Below are 12745 nucleotides of genomic sequence, written 5' to 3'. Positions count from 1 at the left end.
ATTCAGACGAGGTTTGGTTGGTTTTTTTATCGAAAGCATAATTTAGAAGGTTTTGGAATTTTTAGGCTTGAATCCGATGCGAATTTGGTATTTTGATGTTGTTTTGAGCGTTTCGAAGGTTGGAACAAGTTTTAATGAGGTTATGGGATATGTTAGAATATTTGTTGAGGTCCTGAGGGCCTCGGGTGAGTTTCGGGTGGTCAATCGGACCATTTCATGTGTTGCAAAGTTGAAGAAACATTTTTGTTCAGTGTTGCAGGCATTTGGATTTCGCGTTCGCGAAGGGTTAGCTGATGAGGTGGAGATTTTTGCCTTCGCGTTCGCGAGGGAGGCTCTGCATTCGCGAAGGGCTGGGTTTGTCGTGCATCGCGTTCGCGAGGGAGGCTCCGCGTTCGCGTAGGGGAAGTGAGCAGCTAGGTTTGAGGATTTATTTGTTCTTCGTGTTCGCGGAAAGGGAGTCGCGCTCGCGTTGGGTTGGGGAGCCAAGTCTTCGCGTTCTTGAACGGTAGGACGCATTCGCGATGAAGGAAATTTGGTCAAAGTAATTTTGTGCTTCGCGAACGCGAGGCTTTGACCGCGTTCGCGAAGAAGGATTTTTATGCCTGGGCAGAACGATTTAAAAGGGCTATTCCGCGATTTTGAGGCTAAGTACCTCTATTGTTGGGCTATTTTGAAGCTTGGGAGAGCTAATTGAAGATGGAATTCAAGAGGATTTCATGAAGGTAAGATTTTTGGCCTCTAAATTTGTTTCTATGATGAATTCTATCATTGCAAGCTTGAAATCCATGGACAAATCAGTAGCAAAAATGGGTAATTAGGGCTTGAGATTAAGAGACCTTTGAGTGGGGATTTGAGGGGTCATTTGAGGTCCGATTTTGATATTCTTGATATGTATAGACTCGCGTGAGGATGAGGATTCCATTAATGTTAATTTTATCGTATTCCGAGATGTGGGCCCGGGGGCGAGTTTGACCAATTTCGGGATTTTGATGTAAAATTGGATATTTTCGAGTAGGCTTCGTTCCCTTTGCATATTTTAATAATTATGTACTGATTGTGGCTAGATTTGGAGAATCTGGTGGACGATTCGCGCGCGCAAGGCATCGCAGGCTAGAGTTTGGACCGGATCGAGGTGGGTAATGATTGTAAATAATGTTCTGAGGGTTTGAAACCCCGGATTGCACATCGTAGTGCTATATTGAGGTGAGGCACACGCTTCATGATGAGCGTAGGACCGTGCACTATTGGGGATTGTGACTTAATCCGTCCCGATTGTTGATTTTACTATATATTTGACTGAAATTTATTTGATATCATCATTATTTGGGTTGAATGCCATATTTGGGCTAAATGCCAGTTATTTGAACCCTTCGGGGATTTTTGTTGATATTGCCTCACTGTTTTGACTTTATACTTGAACTTAGTCATGTTATTTTCCACTGTTTTTTTCAAAACTCAGCCATGTTCACTCAGTTTTAATACTCAAATGATATTTAAATGATGTTTTGGGCTGAGAAACACTGTTTTACTGTTGCCCGAGAGGCTTATGTGATTTTTGACTAAGTAAGGACGAGGGTCTGTGTTGTGAGGATATCTTCTGGGTCGGGCTACACGCCGCAGCGGTAATACACTGATTTGATTATGAGGCCGAGAGCCTGAGTTATGTACGCCATGAGGTGGCTTGTTGCTATTGATATGAGGTTGAGAGCCTGTTTATGATGTCACGAGGTGGCTTGATATTGCGCTTGCGCCGTAAGGGGCCCTTCCAGGAGTCTGCACACCCTCAGTGAGCACGGGTACCCATTATGATGTGAGATATAGCCCGAGGGGCTGGTATTGTTCTATGTGATTGCCCGAGGGGCTGGTATTGTTCTGAGATATTTCCGGAGGGGCAAATTGTTGACACTGTGCCCGAGGGGCGAACCTTATGTGCTTTTCTTTTATATTTGCATGTCATTTACCTGTTTAATTGTGTAGTGTGCCTGAGGGGCGGATTTTCTGTGCTTATCTGCACTAATTGTTTGGCATTCATTTGCGTAACTGTTGAAAAGTCATTTTCAATGACGTTAAACTGAGCTAAGATGTTTTTAAGAGATTTTTCAGCTTCATTGCTTTTTACTAGTTTTGTACTGCTTCTGTACAGCATGTTGATGTACTTTTCGTGATTTCTTACCATTCAAACTTTAGTTATGATTATTACTCACTTAGTTGGAGTACTCACTTTACTCCCTACACCTTGTGTGCAGATTCAGGTATTTCTGAACCCGGCAGCGGGTATTGGCTGATCGGAGGCAGAGCCATCGGAGTTTTGCAAGGTAGCTGCCGGCATTCGCAACACTGCTTTTCTCCCTCTTTATTTCATTAGTCTGTATTTTGTACATTTCAGACTTTTCAGTTGTATTTAGACCCCACTAGATGCTTGTGACTTGTGACACCCCGGTATCAGGCTGTGTTGGGTTGTACTTCCACACTTTTATCGATATTATCTGCTACTTCGTATGATTAAGTATGTCTTAGACTGTTTATTAATGTTTAACTGTTTAAAAAAAATTGAATTGGAACTAGTTGGCTGGCCTTGTCTTCATGAGAGGCGCCATTACGATCGGGTACGGATTTAGGATCGTGACAATCTCATTGACCATATCATTTCTTTTAAGCTTATCTCAAATCAATATTAGATAAAAATAAAATTAAAAATTAAAAACACTAGAAGTTCTCTTATCTACCGGTAAAAAATCTTTGATATTGCTAAAAGACTCCTAGAAAATATGAATATTTCTACTGGTTGAGAAGTTAGTAAGCTTTTACTATAAACAAGTGCCGCGGAAATCTAATTTGTCCACAAAGAAAATATTTCAAGTTGCTTCACGTTTGAAAGTTTCAAAGCTAAATTAGATATTTGATGCGGATTCAAGATTTAAATTATGTGAATTCAACATTAAGGTTATTAATGTTGAACCCGTTATATTTTTAAAGTTATGAGTTCATATTTTTTTATTACCTAAAATTTTAATAAATTTTTATACATAAATTTATGCTTCGCTTTAAAAATTATGAGTTTAGAATGTTTTGAAAAAATTAATGGTTGAAACAAAGTTAAATCTTCAAGAATTAAATACTTTTCTTTATGTGTGTTTATTAGATAGAACGAGAGAAGAAATTTGTTTCTTTAAGAAAAAGAAACTTTTTTTCGTATGAAGAGAAAAATATTATACGGAAAATTTTTATCCCATTCTATTTTTATATATTTATTATTGTTATAAAATAAAAAACCGTAAAGTAAAGACGAGTATGGAGAGATTGATATAATATTGAATTTCAAACTGACGTATCCTTTTTGCCTTAACTTGAGCTGATCACCTAATTCTAGTTTCTCGGATATTATATTGGACAATTGATATTATGGCTTTGCCTCTGCAAAAGTATAAATAGACGCTTAACCATGGAAGCTGGTTACTGTCTTCCTTTAAAATGCCACCACGTTGTCCATTGATTAGCTTCCACAATGAGATATATTAGAGGCAGAGGCACTTACATTTTTCACTAGGTATGGATAATTTTTTACCGTATCACGATTTGGAATTCTCATCCTCGGGACCGTGATGGCGCCTAACATTTCACTTGCTAGGCAAGCCAACGTTAGAGATTCTTTAAGCCAATTTTTTATACATTTCAATAATTAACAGCAATTAAGCTACAACAAGTTAAGAGAGTGCGGAAATCAATAACAATCTTAATATTTATATACAAGTACCCCAAATTTGGAGTCACAGTCCACGAACCAAACAATCGAAAAGAAATAATCCTCGCATATCTAATTTCAGCATAATTAATCCCAATATTACTAATCCAAACGTTACTATTACACTGCATTCAATACTATTCTTATACACCCTACCAAACGATCCCTCACTGCAAAAAACTTAAATAAAAAAATATCAAGACCCGAATTTTCCACCGTCGGGACCGTGATGGAGCCTAACATTGAACCCGCCAGACAAGCCAACGTTACAAGATATTTCACTTTTTCCTTTATATTTTAACAATTAAATTTAACAAAAATAAATCAGCGAAAATAAATGCAGAAATACACGGTTTAAAAGATTATCTTTAAGCTTATAACAAAAGCCGAAATAAAATTCACCTAGAACTAGTGTCACAACTCACGAACAGTCTACGAGTACTACAAATAATGGTCTGAACAAAAGTTTACATCTGTCTCAAAAGTAAATAAAATAGAAATGAAATAGGATAGAAGGGGATGCCAGGGTTTACGGATGCCTGTAGGACTACCTTGAGTCTCCTGAATGTAGTAACAACAACCATCCTCTCGATCAGCCACTAACTCCGAAATCTGCACAGAAAGTTCAGAGTGCAGTATCAGTACAACTGACCCCATCTACTGGTAAGTGCCGAGCTTAACCCCGATAAAGTAGTGACGAGACTACGACGGGGCATACAATATATACAATCTACAACAGTTTATACTAAACAGAAAGGAAATGCAGAATGTAATAAAGCAATAACTGGCATTAAATAAATCTAGAACCCAACTTTTCTACTAGTATTCAGCTATAACCAATCCTTATGGGTGTTTCAACATCACAGTAATAGACCTCAACAGAAATGAATACCTAACAACAACTGATGCGGCGTGCATCCTGATCCCATCATATAAACAACAACAGTATCAATATTCACCCTTATTCCTCCTTGTTATGGCGTACAACCCGATCCCACCTGTCCACCCTTATTACTCTTCAATATATATCACCCTTATTCCTCCTGTTGTAGCGTGCAACCCGATCCCACATGTCCACCCTTATTACTCTTTGTTGCGGCATGCAACCCGCTCCCACCAGACAATCACATTCACCCTTATTCCTCCTTGTTGTGGCGTGCAACCCGATCCCAATATATAAATCAGCACCAAACACGAAAATAAGGACAAGTGTTTCACAAATTAGTTCAGATCCTCCACAACACTTATACCTCAATCTACACAATGAAAATATCACTATGATTATGAAACTTTATCAGTGTAAACTACTCTGCGAGACCAACCAAGGTGTACCATACGATACCAATAAACAAATACAAGTCAATAGAGTAGTAAAACGAAATCATGAAACGATTAAATACTTCAAATAAAAGGACAACAGTTATTATGAAGCAACTAGGCATGGAAATATTCATGAGTAAGTAGCAATTAAGACATACAAACAATTATGATCAAGTAGCAATTAAGGCAAGAAATAGTAAAATAGGAAACGGGGAAGGGAGCAAGCTAAGAATGGAAATTTGGTGGCGCATAGGTACTTGTCACCTCACCTATATGCCACACACATGGAATTTCGCATAGCAAATAAGTCGGGGATTCCTATTCCCTCAAGTCCAGGTTAGATCAAACACTTACCTCGATTCTACAGCCAAAATCAAGCCTCAAATACCGATTTTCCTTTAGATTCCACTTCCAAATCACTTGTAGCTAGTCATATTTAACTTAATAACATCAATAAATGCTAAAGAAATCAATTCCAATGCATAATTAAGAGTTCCCAGCATTTTCCCAAAAAGTTAAAAATCGACTCCAGGCCCGCTTGGTCAAAACTCGTGGTTCGGACCAAAACTCGTTCACCCATTCGCTCACGAACCCTAATATATAATTAGTTTTGGAATTCGATACCAAATTGAGGTCTAAATCCAATTATACAAAAAGCCTTAATTTCTACCATGAAAACCCTAGATTTTTGGAGGAAAATTGATGAAATGCAATAGGTAATTGAAAAAAGATGGTTTAGAATCATATACCAACACTTTGGGGAAGAACTTGTCTCTTGAAAATTGCCTCTAAGCCTTCATGGTTTTGAAAATATGAAAGAATGACCAATTCCCATTTTTGATTCTGTTTTTAAAACACTGGACAGACCTTCTTCGCGTTCGCGAGAGGTCCGTCGCATTCGCGAAGCTTTGGGCCAGAAAGCCCTACACATTCGCGATGGTCTTTCTCCCCTAATCATCGCGTTCACGGGCCTTGGATCGTGTTCGCGAAGAACAACCCAGAGAGTCCCCAGCCCACCTCCTTTTTACTCTACGTGTTCGCGAGATGTCGGTCGGGTTCGGGAAGAGCAGTCCCCCAGTGCTCCGCGTTCGCGACCATGGCTTCGGGTTCGCGAAGAACAATACTTCCCCCTACCCAGATTACCCTTCGCGTTCGCGAAAGAGACTCCGCGAACGCGAAGAAGGAAACCAGCAAGTGTTGGTGCTGCAACAACATCATATTCTCTAAGTGCAAAAACATCTCATAGCCTATCTGAAACTCACCCGAGCCCTTGGGACTCCAAATCGAACATGCACACAAGTCTAAAAATATCATACGGACTTGATCATGCGATCGAATCACCAAAATAATATCTTAAACTACGAGTTTAGTATCAAAATCATTGAAAATCTCAAGAACACTTAAAGTTTCTATTTTCACAACCGAGGGTCTGAATCACGTCATATAAATTCCGTTTCTTACCAAATTTCACAGTCATGACTTAAATACCATATTAAAACTGTACCGGGCTTTGGAACCAAAATACGGGCCCGATACCAACAAGATTAAACATTATTAGATTTTCCAAAAACCATTATATTTCTGTTAAACAATTTTCTTCAAAAATTCATTTCTCGGTCTAGGGATCTCGAAATTCGATTCCGAGCATACGCCCAAGTCCCATATTTTACGATGGACCGTCCGGGATCGTCAAATCACGGGTCCGGGTCCATTTACTCAAAATGTTGACCGAAGTCAACTTAAATCAATTTTAAAGGCAAAACTTTGTATTTTTCTCAAATTTTCACATAAAGGCTTTCCGGAACCGCGTCCGAACTGCGCACGCAAATTGAGAAAAAGTAAAATGAGGTTTTGAAGGCCTTGAAACCCCAAATTGGATTTTAAAATACTAGATGACCCTTTGGGTCATCACAAAAAATAAAAACAACAATTATTTTCCAATTGTTTTAAACCTTCACTTCATGAGTATCATAATAATGTGATTATGTTTTTTTTCTTTTCTCTTTCTTATTTTATCTTTTTTGATTTAATAATTTTATGCATATATTGAAGTAGTGGAGGGTAATCCTGGATTTTGCGAAAAATGGAGTGCTACATATAAGGGGCAATGTGTAAATTGGACTCGTTGTGATCAAACTTGCAAAAATGTGGGGTATATTTTTGGAGCCTATAGTTTGTGGGAAGGGATTTTTAAGGGAATGGCTTGCATTTGCACCTATTTATGCTGAGTTAAATTATCAAATGCGATTTCTGAGACAATAAATTAAGTTGCTTGCACTTTGTTCTTACTTTTTATGTAATAAAATTGAAAAGAAAAATCAAATAACGTTATGTACACTTTATGATTGCAAAATCCAGTGGTATTCAGGGTGGTTCAAGATTTAGTATATTATACGAACAGAAGCGGCTCAACAAAATTAGTGGCCTAAAGTCGAACATAGGCCCAATTATTTATTTAATAAAATCATAGTTGTCACGATCGTAAACCCAGTCCCGATAGTGATGGCGCCTCTCGTGAAGACAAGGTCAGCCGACACTTTCCATTTCAGTATTTAACAGTTAAACAGTAAGAAATAGCCTAAAGCATGATAAAATAATCCAAGGTTTAAGAAGATGATAGTATAATATGCGGAATACAACTCAACACAGCCCGATACTGGAGTGTCGCTAGTCATGAGCATCTAACAAAATCCGGAATACTCAGAGAAACTTCAGAGTTTAATACAGAAACTAAGAACATGAAGAAATAAGATAGGTAAGAGCTCCATGCTGCGAACGCCGACTGCTACCTAGAGACTCCTCGGATCCGCCTGAGCTGGAAATGATCAGCACTCAGGAGCGGGACCAGATACGCATGAATCAGCACACAGGGTGCAGGGAGTAAAGTGAGTACTCAAACTCAGTGAGTAATTATTACGCCCCGTAGTATTACGTCGATGCTATGCTTTACAGTAATATATTACGATGATATTACCTTCTGCAGTAATATATATTACGATGATGTTACACTTTGCAGCAATAAGTTACGACAGTGTTGCACCCAGTAGTATTGTACGTTGAATTTGTCATAAGGAAATTGACATCAGTCCAAGGAAAAGATTATTTGGGGGTTATAAAGATTATAAGTGATGAGCAAATTCGTAAAGGTAAGAGGGTAAGTAAATTCGAAGAAAACGAATTTTGTCGAAGTTTGGCATTTTGGGATAAAATATGGCCCGAGCTAAAATACCCGGTATTTATGAACTAGTGTCATACAAGGTACTACATGACCATGCTAGTAAGGTGTACAAGGTATGTTAAAAGAGAGTGGGATTTAATTAAGTTGAGATAATTTTTAAATCATACGGATAATTGATTAATTACCAGGTAACATGACATTACCTAATTAATTAGGGGTATATATGATAAGGACTAAGTGGTGACGTGGCAGCCCCCACTAAAATTAAGTGACTAACCGTTTTGGTTGAAAGGTGGCATTTAATGTAATATTCTTACGTGTAAGAAACCTGCCAAACTTTTGGCTTAAATTGAACTCAAATCAGCAAAGACTAAGGATAACTTCATTTTAGCCTCATCAAAATCATATCACCTATTCCCAACTCAAATTTTCAAAGAAGACGTTACATCTAGCTTCAACAAATTTCTTACGGAAATTACTAGCTCCTTGGCAATAAAACTTTTACGGTTCTAAAAGAGTACGGTGCAATCTTTCTCAGGAATATAATATGGACTTTTCCTTACTTCGATCCGTCATTATGTATTCTTTGCAAAAGATGTGTGTTAGAGGAATTTTCAAGAGAATCGGTCCAGGTATGTTAAGGCTATCCCTTCTTTCTTTTGGCATGATCCATACGATACGAACGGAACGTGTAAATGCACAAATTCCACGAATGACTCTATTCATAAAAGTATTAGAGATATCTGTGTTCTTGAATTTCCGTGTGTTATAATGTCTTATCATTTGTTCATGGGTCTCAGAAAAATACGAAAGTTGAAAAGGGTTTACTTTATGATATTACTCAGAGGCAAAATGGTCTTATGACATTCCGAATAATTTTATTGACGTACTTTTTATGCACTGCATTCATGTGCACTGACCTATGACCAGATGGCGTTATATACGCGTATATATGTAAATATATGTATATGGGATATGGGAGATATGGGAAAAGGTTACGGCGTTATATACGCATCACCACCTGATCAGCTGGTATATGATGATGATGTTGCAGGGCTGTGGCTGAAATATGATTCAAACGGCGTTATATACGCATATATATGTATGTACTCAAACAACATTATATATGAGTATATATGTAAATATATGTATATGGGATATGAGAAAGGTTATGGCTTTATATACGCACCACCACCTGATCAGCTGGTATACGATGATGATTTTGCCCACAGTAGCCGGTATGATATAATGGAATGCCCTCAAAGGCTGATGATGTTATGAAACATGTACCTATGCATGACATGACATTCATATGCACATGCATGACGCTAAGAGTAATTTATGATCTACAAAGTTATTCATACTTACAGGTTGAGTCATGTACTCTATATGTCTTCCATGTCTCTTATGTAATTATTTATGTGTTTTACATACTTTGTAAATTATTCGTACTGACGTTCCTTTTGCCTGGGGACGCTGCGTTTCATGCCCGCAGGTCCCGATAGACAGGTCGAGAGCCCTCCAAGTAGGCTATCAGCTCAGCGGAAGATGTTGGTGTGCTCTATTTGCTTCGGAGTTGCTCGTTTGGTTAGTATGATTTAGATGTGTATTGTTTGGTATGGCGGGACTCTGTCCCGACCTTTATGACATTTATGTATTCTTAGAGGCTTCTAGACATATGTCTTGTACGTGAAAGATTGTACGGCCTTGTCGGCCTATGTTTTGAGTTTATAAATGATTATGTTGGCCTATTAAGCCCGTATGTCACGTGTATATGATGATGTATTAAGAAAGATACGTTACATTGGTACTCGGTTGAGTAAGGTACCGGGTGCCCGTCGCGGCCCATCGGTTTGGGTTGTGACAGTAATAATCATAAATAAAGACTGAAAGCAGGAAATCACGTAAGTCACAAAGCATGCTATAATGAAGCAGTAAAACCAGTAAAAATAGTAATTTAGTGAAAGATATGTAAAAATCCTTTAACTCAAATTAAATTCATGAAAGAGCCTTTTTCAACAATTAAGCAGGTAATTGATAGGCAATTAAGGAAAATAAACACATAAAGGTTCGCCCCTCGGGTATAGTATCAACAAATCCGCCCCTCGGGCAATATCTCAGAACAATACCAGCCCTTCAGGACATTATTTACAATCATTACTCACCTCAATCCGGTCAAATCTCTAGCTCATGATGCCTTTGCCCCACAAATCGGCCTCAATTCGCGTCGAATCTATCCAAAACCAGAATCACGACGTCAAAATATGCTAAGGGAACGAACTCCAAGCGAAAATAATCAATTTACAACATAAATTCCGAAATTACCAAAACCCGACCCTCGGGCCCACGTCTCGGAATTTAATAATATTTACATCAACGGAATCCTTATCCTCCCACGAGCCCATACATATCAAAAGTTCTCAAATCCGATCTCAAATGGTCCTTCAAATCCTCAAGCAAAGGTCTAAGTTTCCAAGTCCTAGTTTTCCTCAATTTGAACCCTTAATTTCCATTAATTATAGCTCTAATCCGTGAAATAATAGCATAGGGACAAGTTTTAGGTCCAAATTCCTTACTTCAATGAAGTTCTCTTGAACTCCCTCTTCAAAATCATCCAAAAAGCTCCAAATCCGAATTAGAAATGATGAAAATAGCTCAAAATCGCGAAGGACACAATTTATACCTTCTGCCCAGGCATTTTCGCATATGCGGCCCTATTTACCGCTTTTGCGCTACCGCATTTGCGGTTCTTGATCCGCTTCTGCGGATCCGCATCTGCGGTCCCATACCCGCATCTGCGACATCGTAGATGCGGTCCTCCTCACCGCTTCTGCGTTTCCTGCTCTTCAAGCCCCCTTTTCGCTTATGCGACCAATCGACCGCACATGCGCCGTCGCACCTGCGGCCAATACTAGAAGCAGCAAAAATCTGCAATTTCACCAAGTCTCAAACTCCTCCGTCAACCATCCGAAATCACCCTGAGGCCCCCGGGACCTCAACCAAAAGCACCAACATATCCCAAAACCTTATTCAAACTTGTACCAATCTTCAAAACACCTCAAACAACATCAAATCAACCAAAACACATCAGATTCAAGCATAAATTCCCAAAATCTTCCAAATTCCACTTTTGATCAAAAACTTAACCAAACCACGTCTGAATGACCTGAAATTTTGCAAACACATCCAAAATGACACAACAGAGCTACTGCAACTCTCGGAATTCCATTCCGACCTCTATATCAAAATCTCACCTACCAACCGGAAATCACCAAAAATTCACTTTCGCCAATTCAAGCCTAAATCTACTCCGAACCTCCAAAACTCATTCCGATCACGCTCCTAAGTCCCAAATCACCTCTCGGATCTAACTGAGCCATCGGAACTCACATCCGAGCCCTCTAACACAAAGTCAACATCTGGTTGACTTTTCCAACCTAAACTCACTCCAAAGAGACTAAGTGTCTCAAACCTTACCAAAATTATTCCGGATTCGATATGACCAACCCGATAATACATAATACAGATAAAAAGGCATAAAGAAGCAGAAATGGGGGAAATGGAGATGTAATCCATGAGACAACTAGTCGGGTCGTCACATCCTCCCCAACTTAAATAAACCTTCGTCCTTGAATGAGTCAAGAAATATACCTGAAGCCTCAAACAGGTGAGGATATCTGCTCTGCATCTCCCGCTCAGTCTCCCAAGTATCCTCCTCCACGGGCCGACCTCTCCACTGCACTTTCACTGAAGCTATATCCTTTGACCTCAACTTTCGAACCTGATGACCTAAAATAGCTATTGGCTCTACATCATAAGTCAAATCATCATCCAACTGAACCGTGCTAAAATCCAAAACATAAGACAGATCCCCAATATACTTTCAGAACATAGAAACATAAAATACTGGATGCATACTCGACAAGCTGGGTGGCAAAGCAAGCTCATAAGCCACCTCCTCAATCCTCCGAAGCACCTCAAAAGACCCAATGAACCGAGGACTCAATTTCCCTTTCTTCCCAAATCTCATAACACCCTTCATGGGCGAAACCTTCGACAGAACCTTCTCACCAACCATGTAGGACACATCTCGAACCTTCCTGTCAGTATAACTCTTCTGCCTCAACTGCGCTATACGAAGCCTCTCCTGAATCACCTTCACCTTTTCTAACGCATCCTGCACCAAGTCTGTCCCCAATAGCCTAGCCTAGCCTCGCCCGGCTCGAACCAACCAAGTGGAGATCTACACCGCTTCCCGTACAAAGCTTCATATGGAGCCATATGAATACTCGACCAGTAGTTGTTGTTATAAGCAAACTCTGCAAGCGGTAGAAACTGATCCCATGGCCCTCCGAAATCAATGACACAAGCACGCAACATGTCCTCCAATATCTGAATGGTGAGCTCGGACTGCCCGTCCGTCTGAGAGTGAAAAGCTGTGCTCAACTCAACCTGAGTACCCAACTCTCGCTGCACAAACCTCCAAAACTGCGAAGTAAACTGAG

This window comes from Nicotiana tabacum, chromosome 9, assembly GCF_000715075.1.
Source record: "Nicotiana tabacum cultivar K326 chromosome 9, ASM71507v2, whole genome shotgun sequence".
NCBI lineage: Eukaryota > Viridiplantae > Streptophyta > Magnoliopsida > Solanales > Solanaceae > Nicotiana > Nicotiana tabacum.
The sequence above is the reverse complement of the archived record's forward strand: the minus strand, read 5'-3'. Positions refer to the sequence as shown.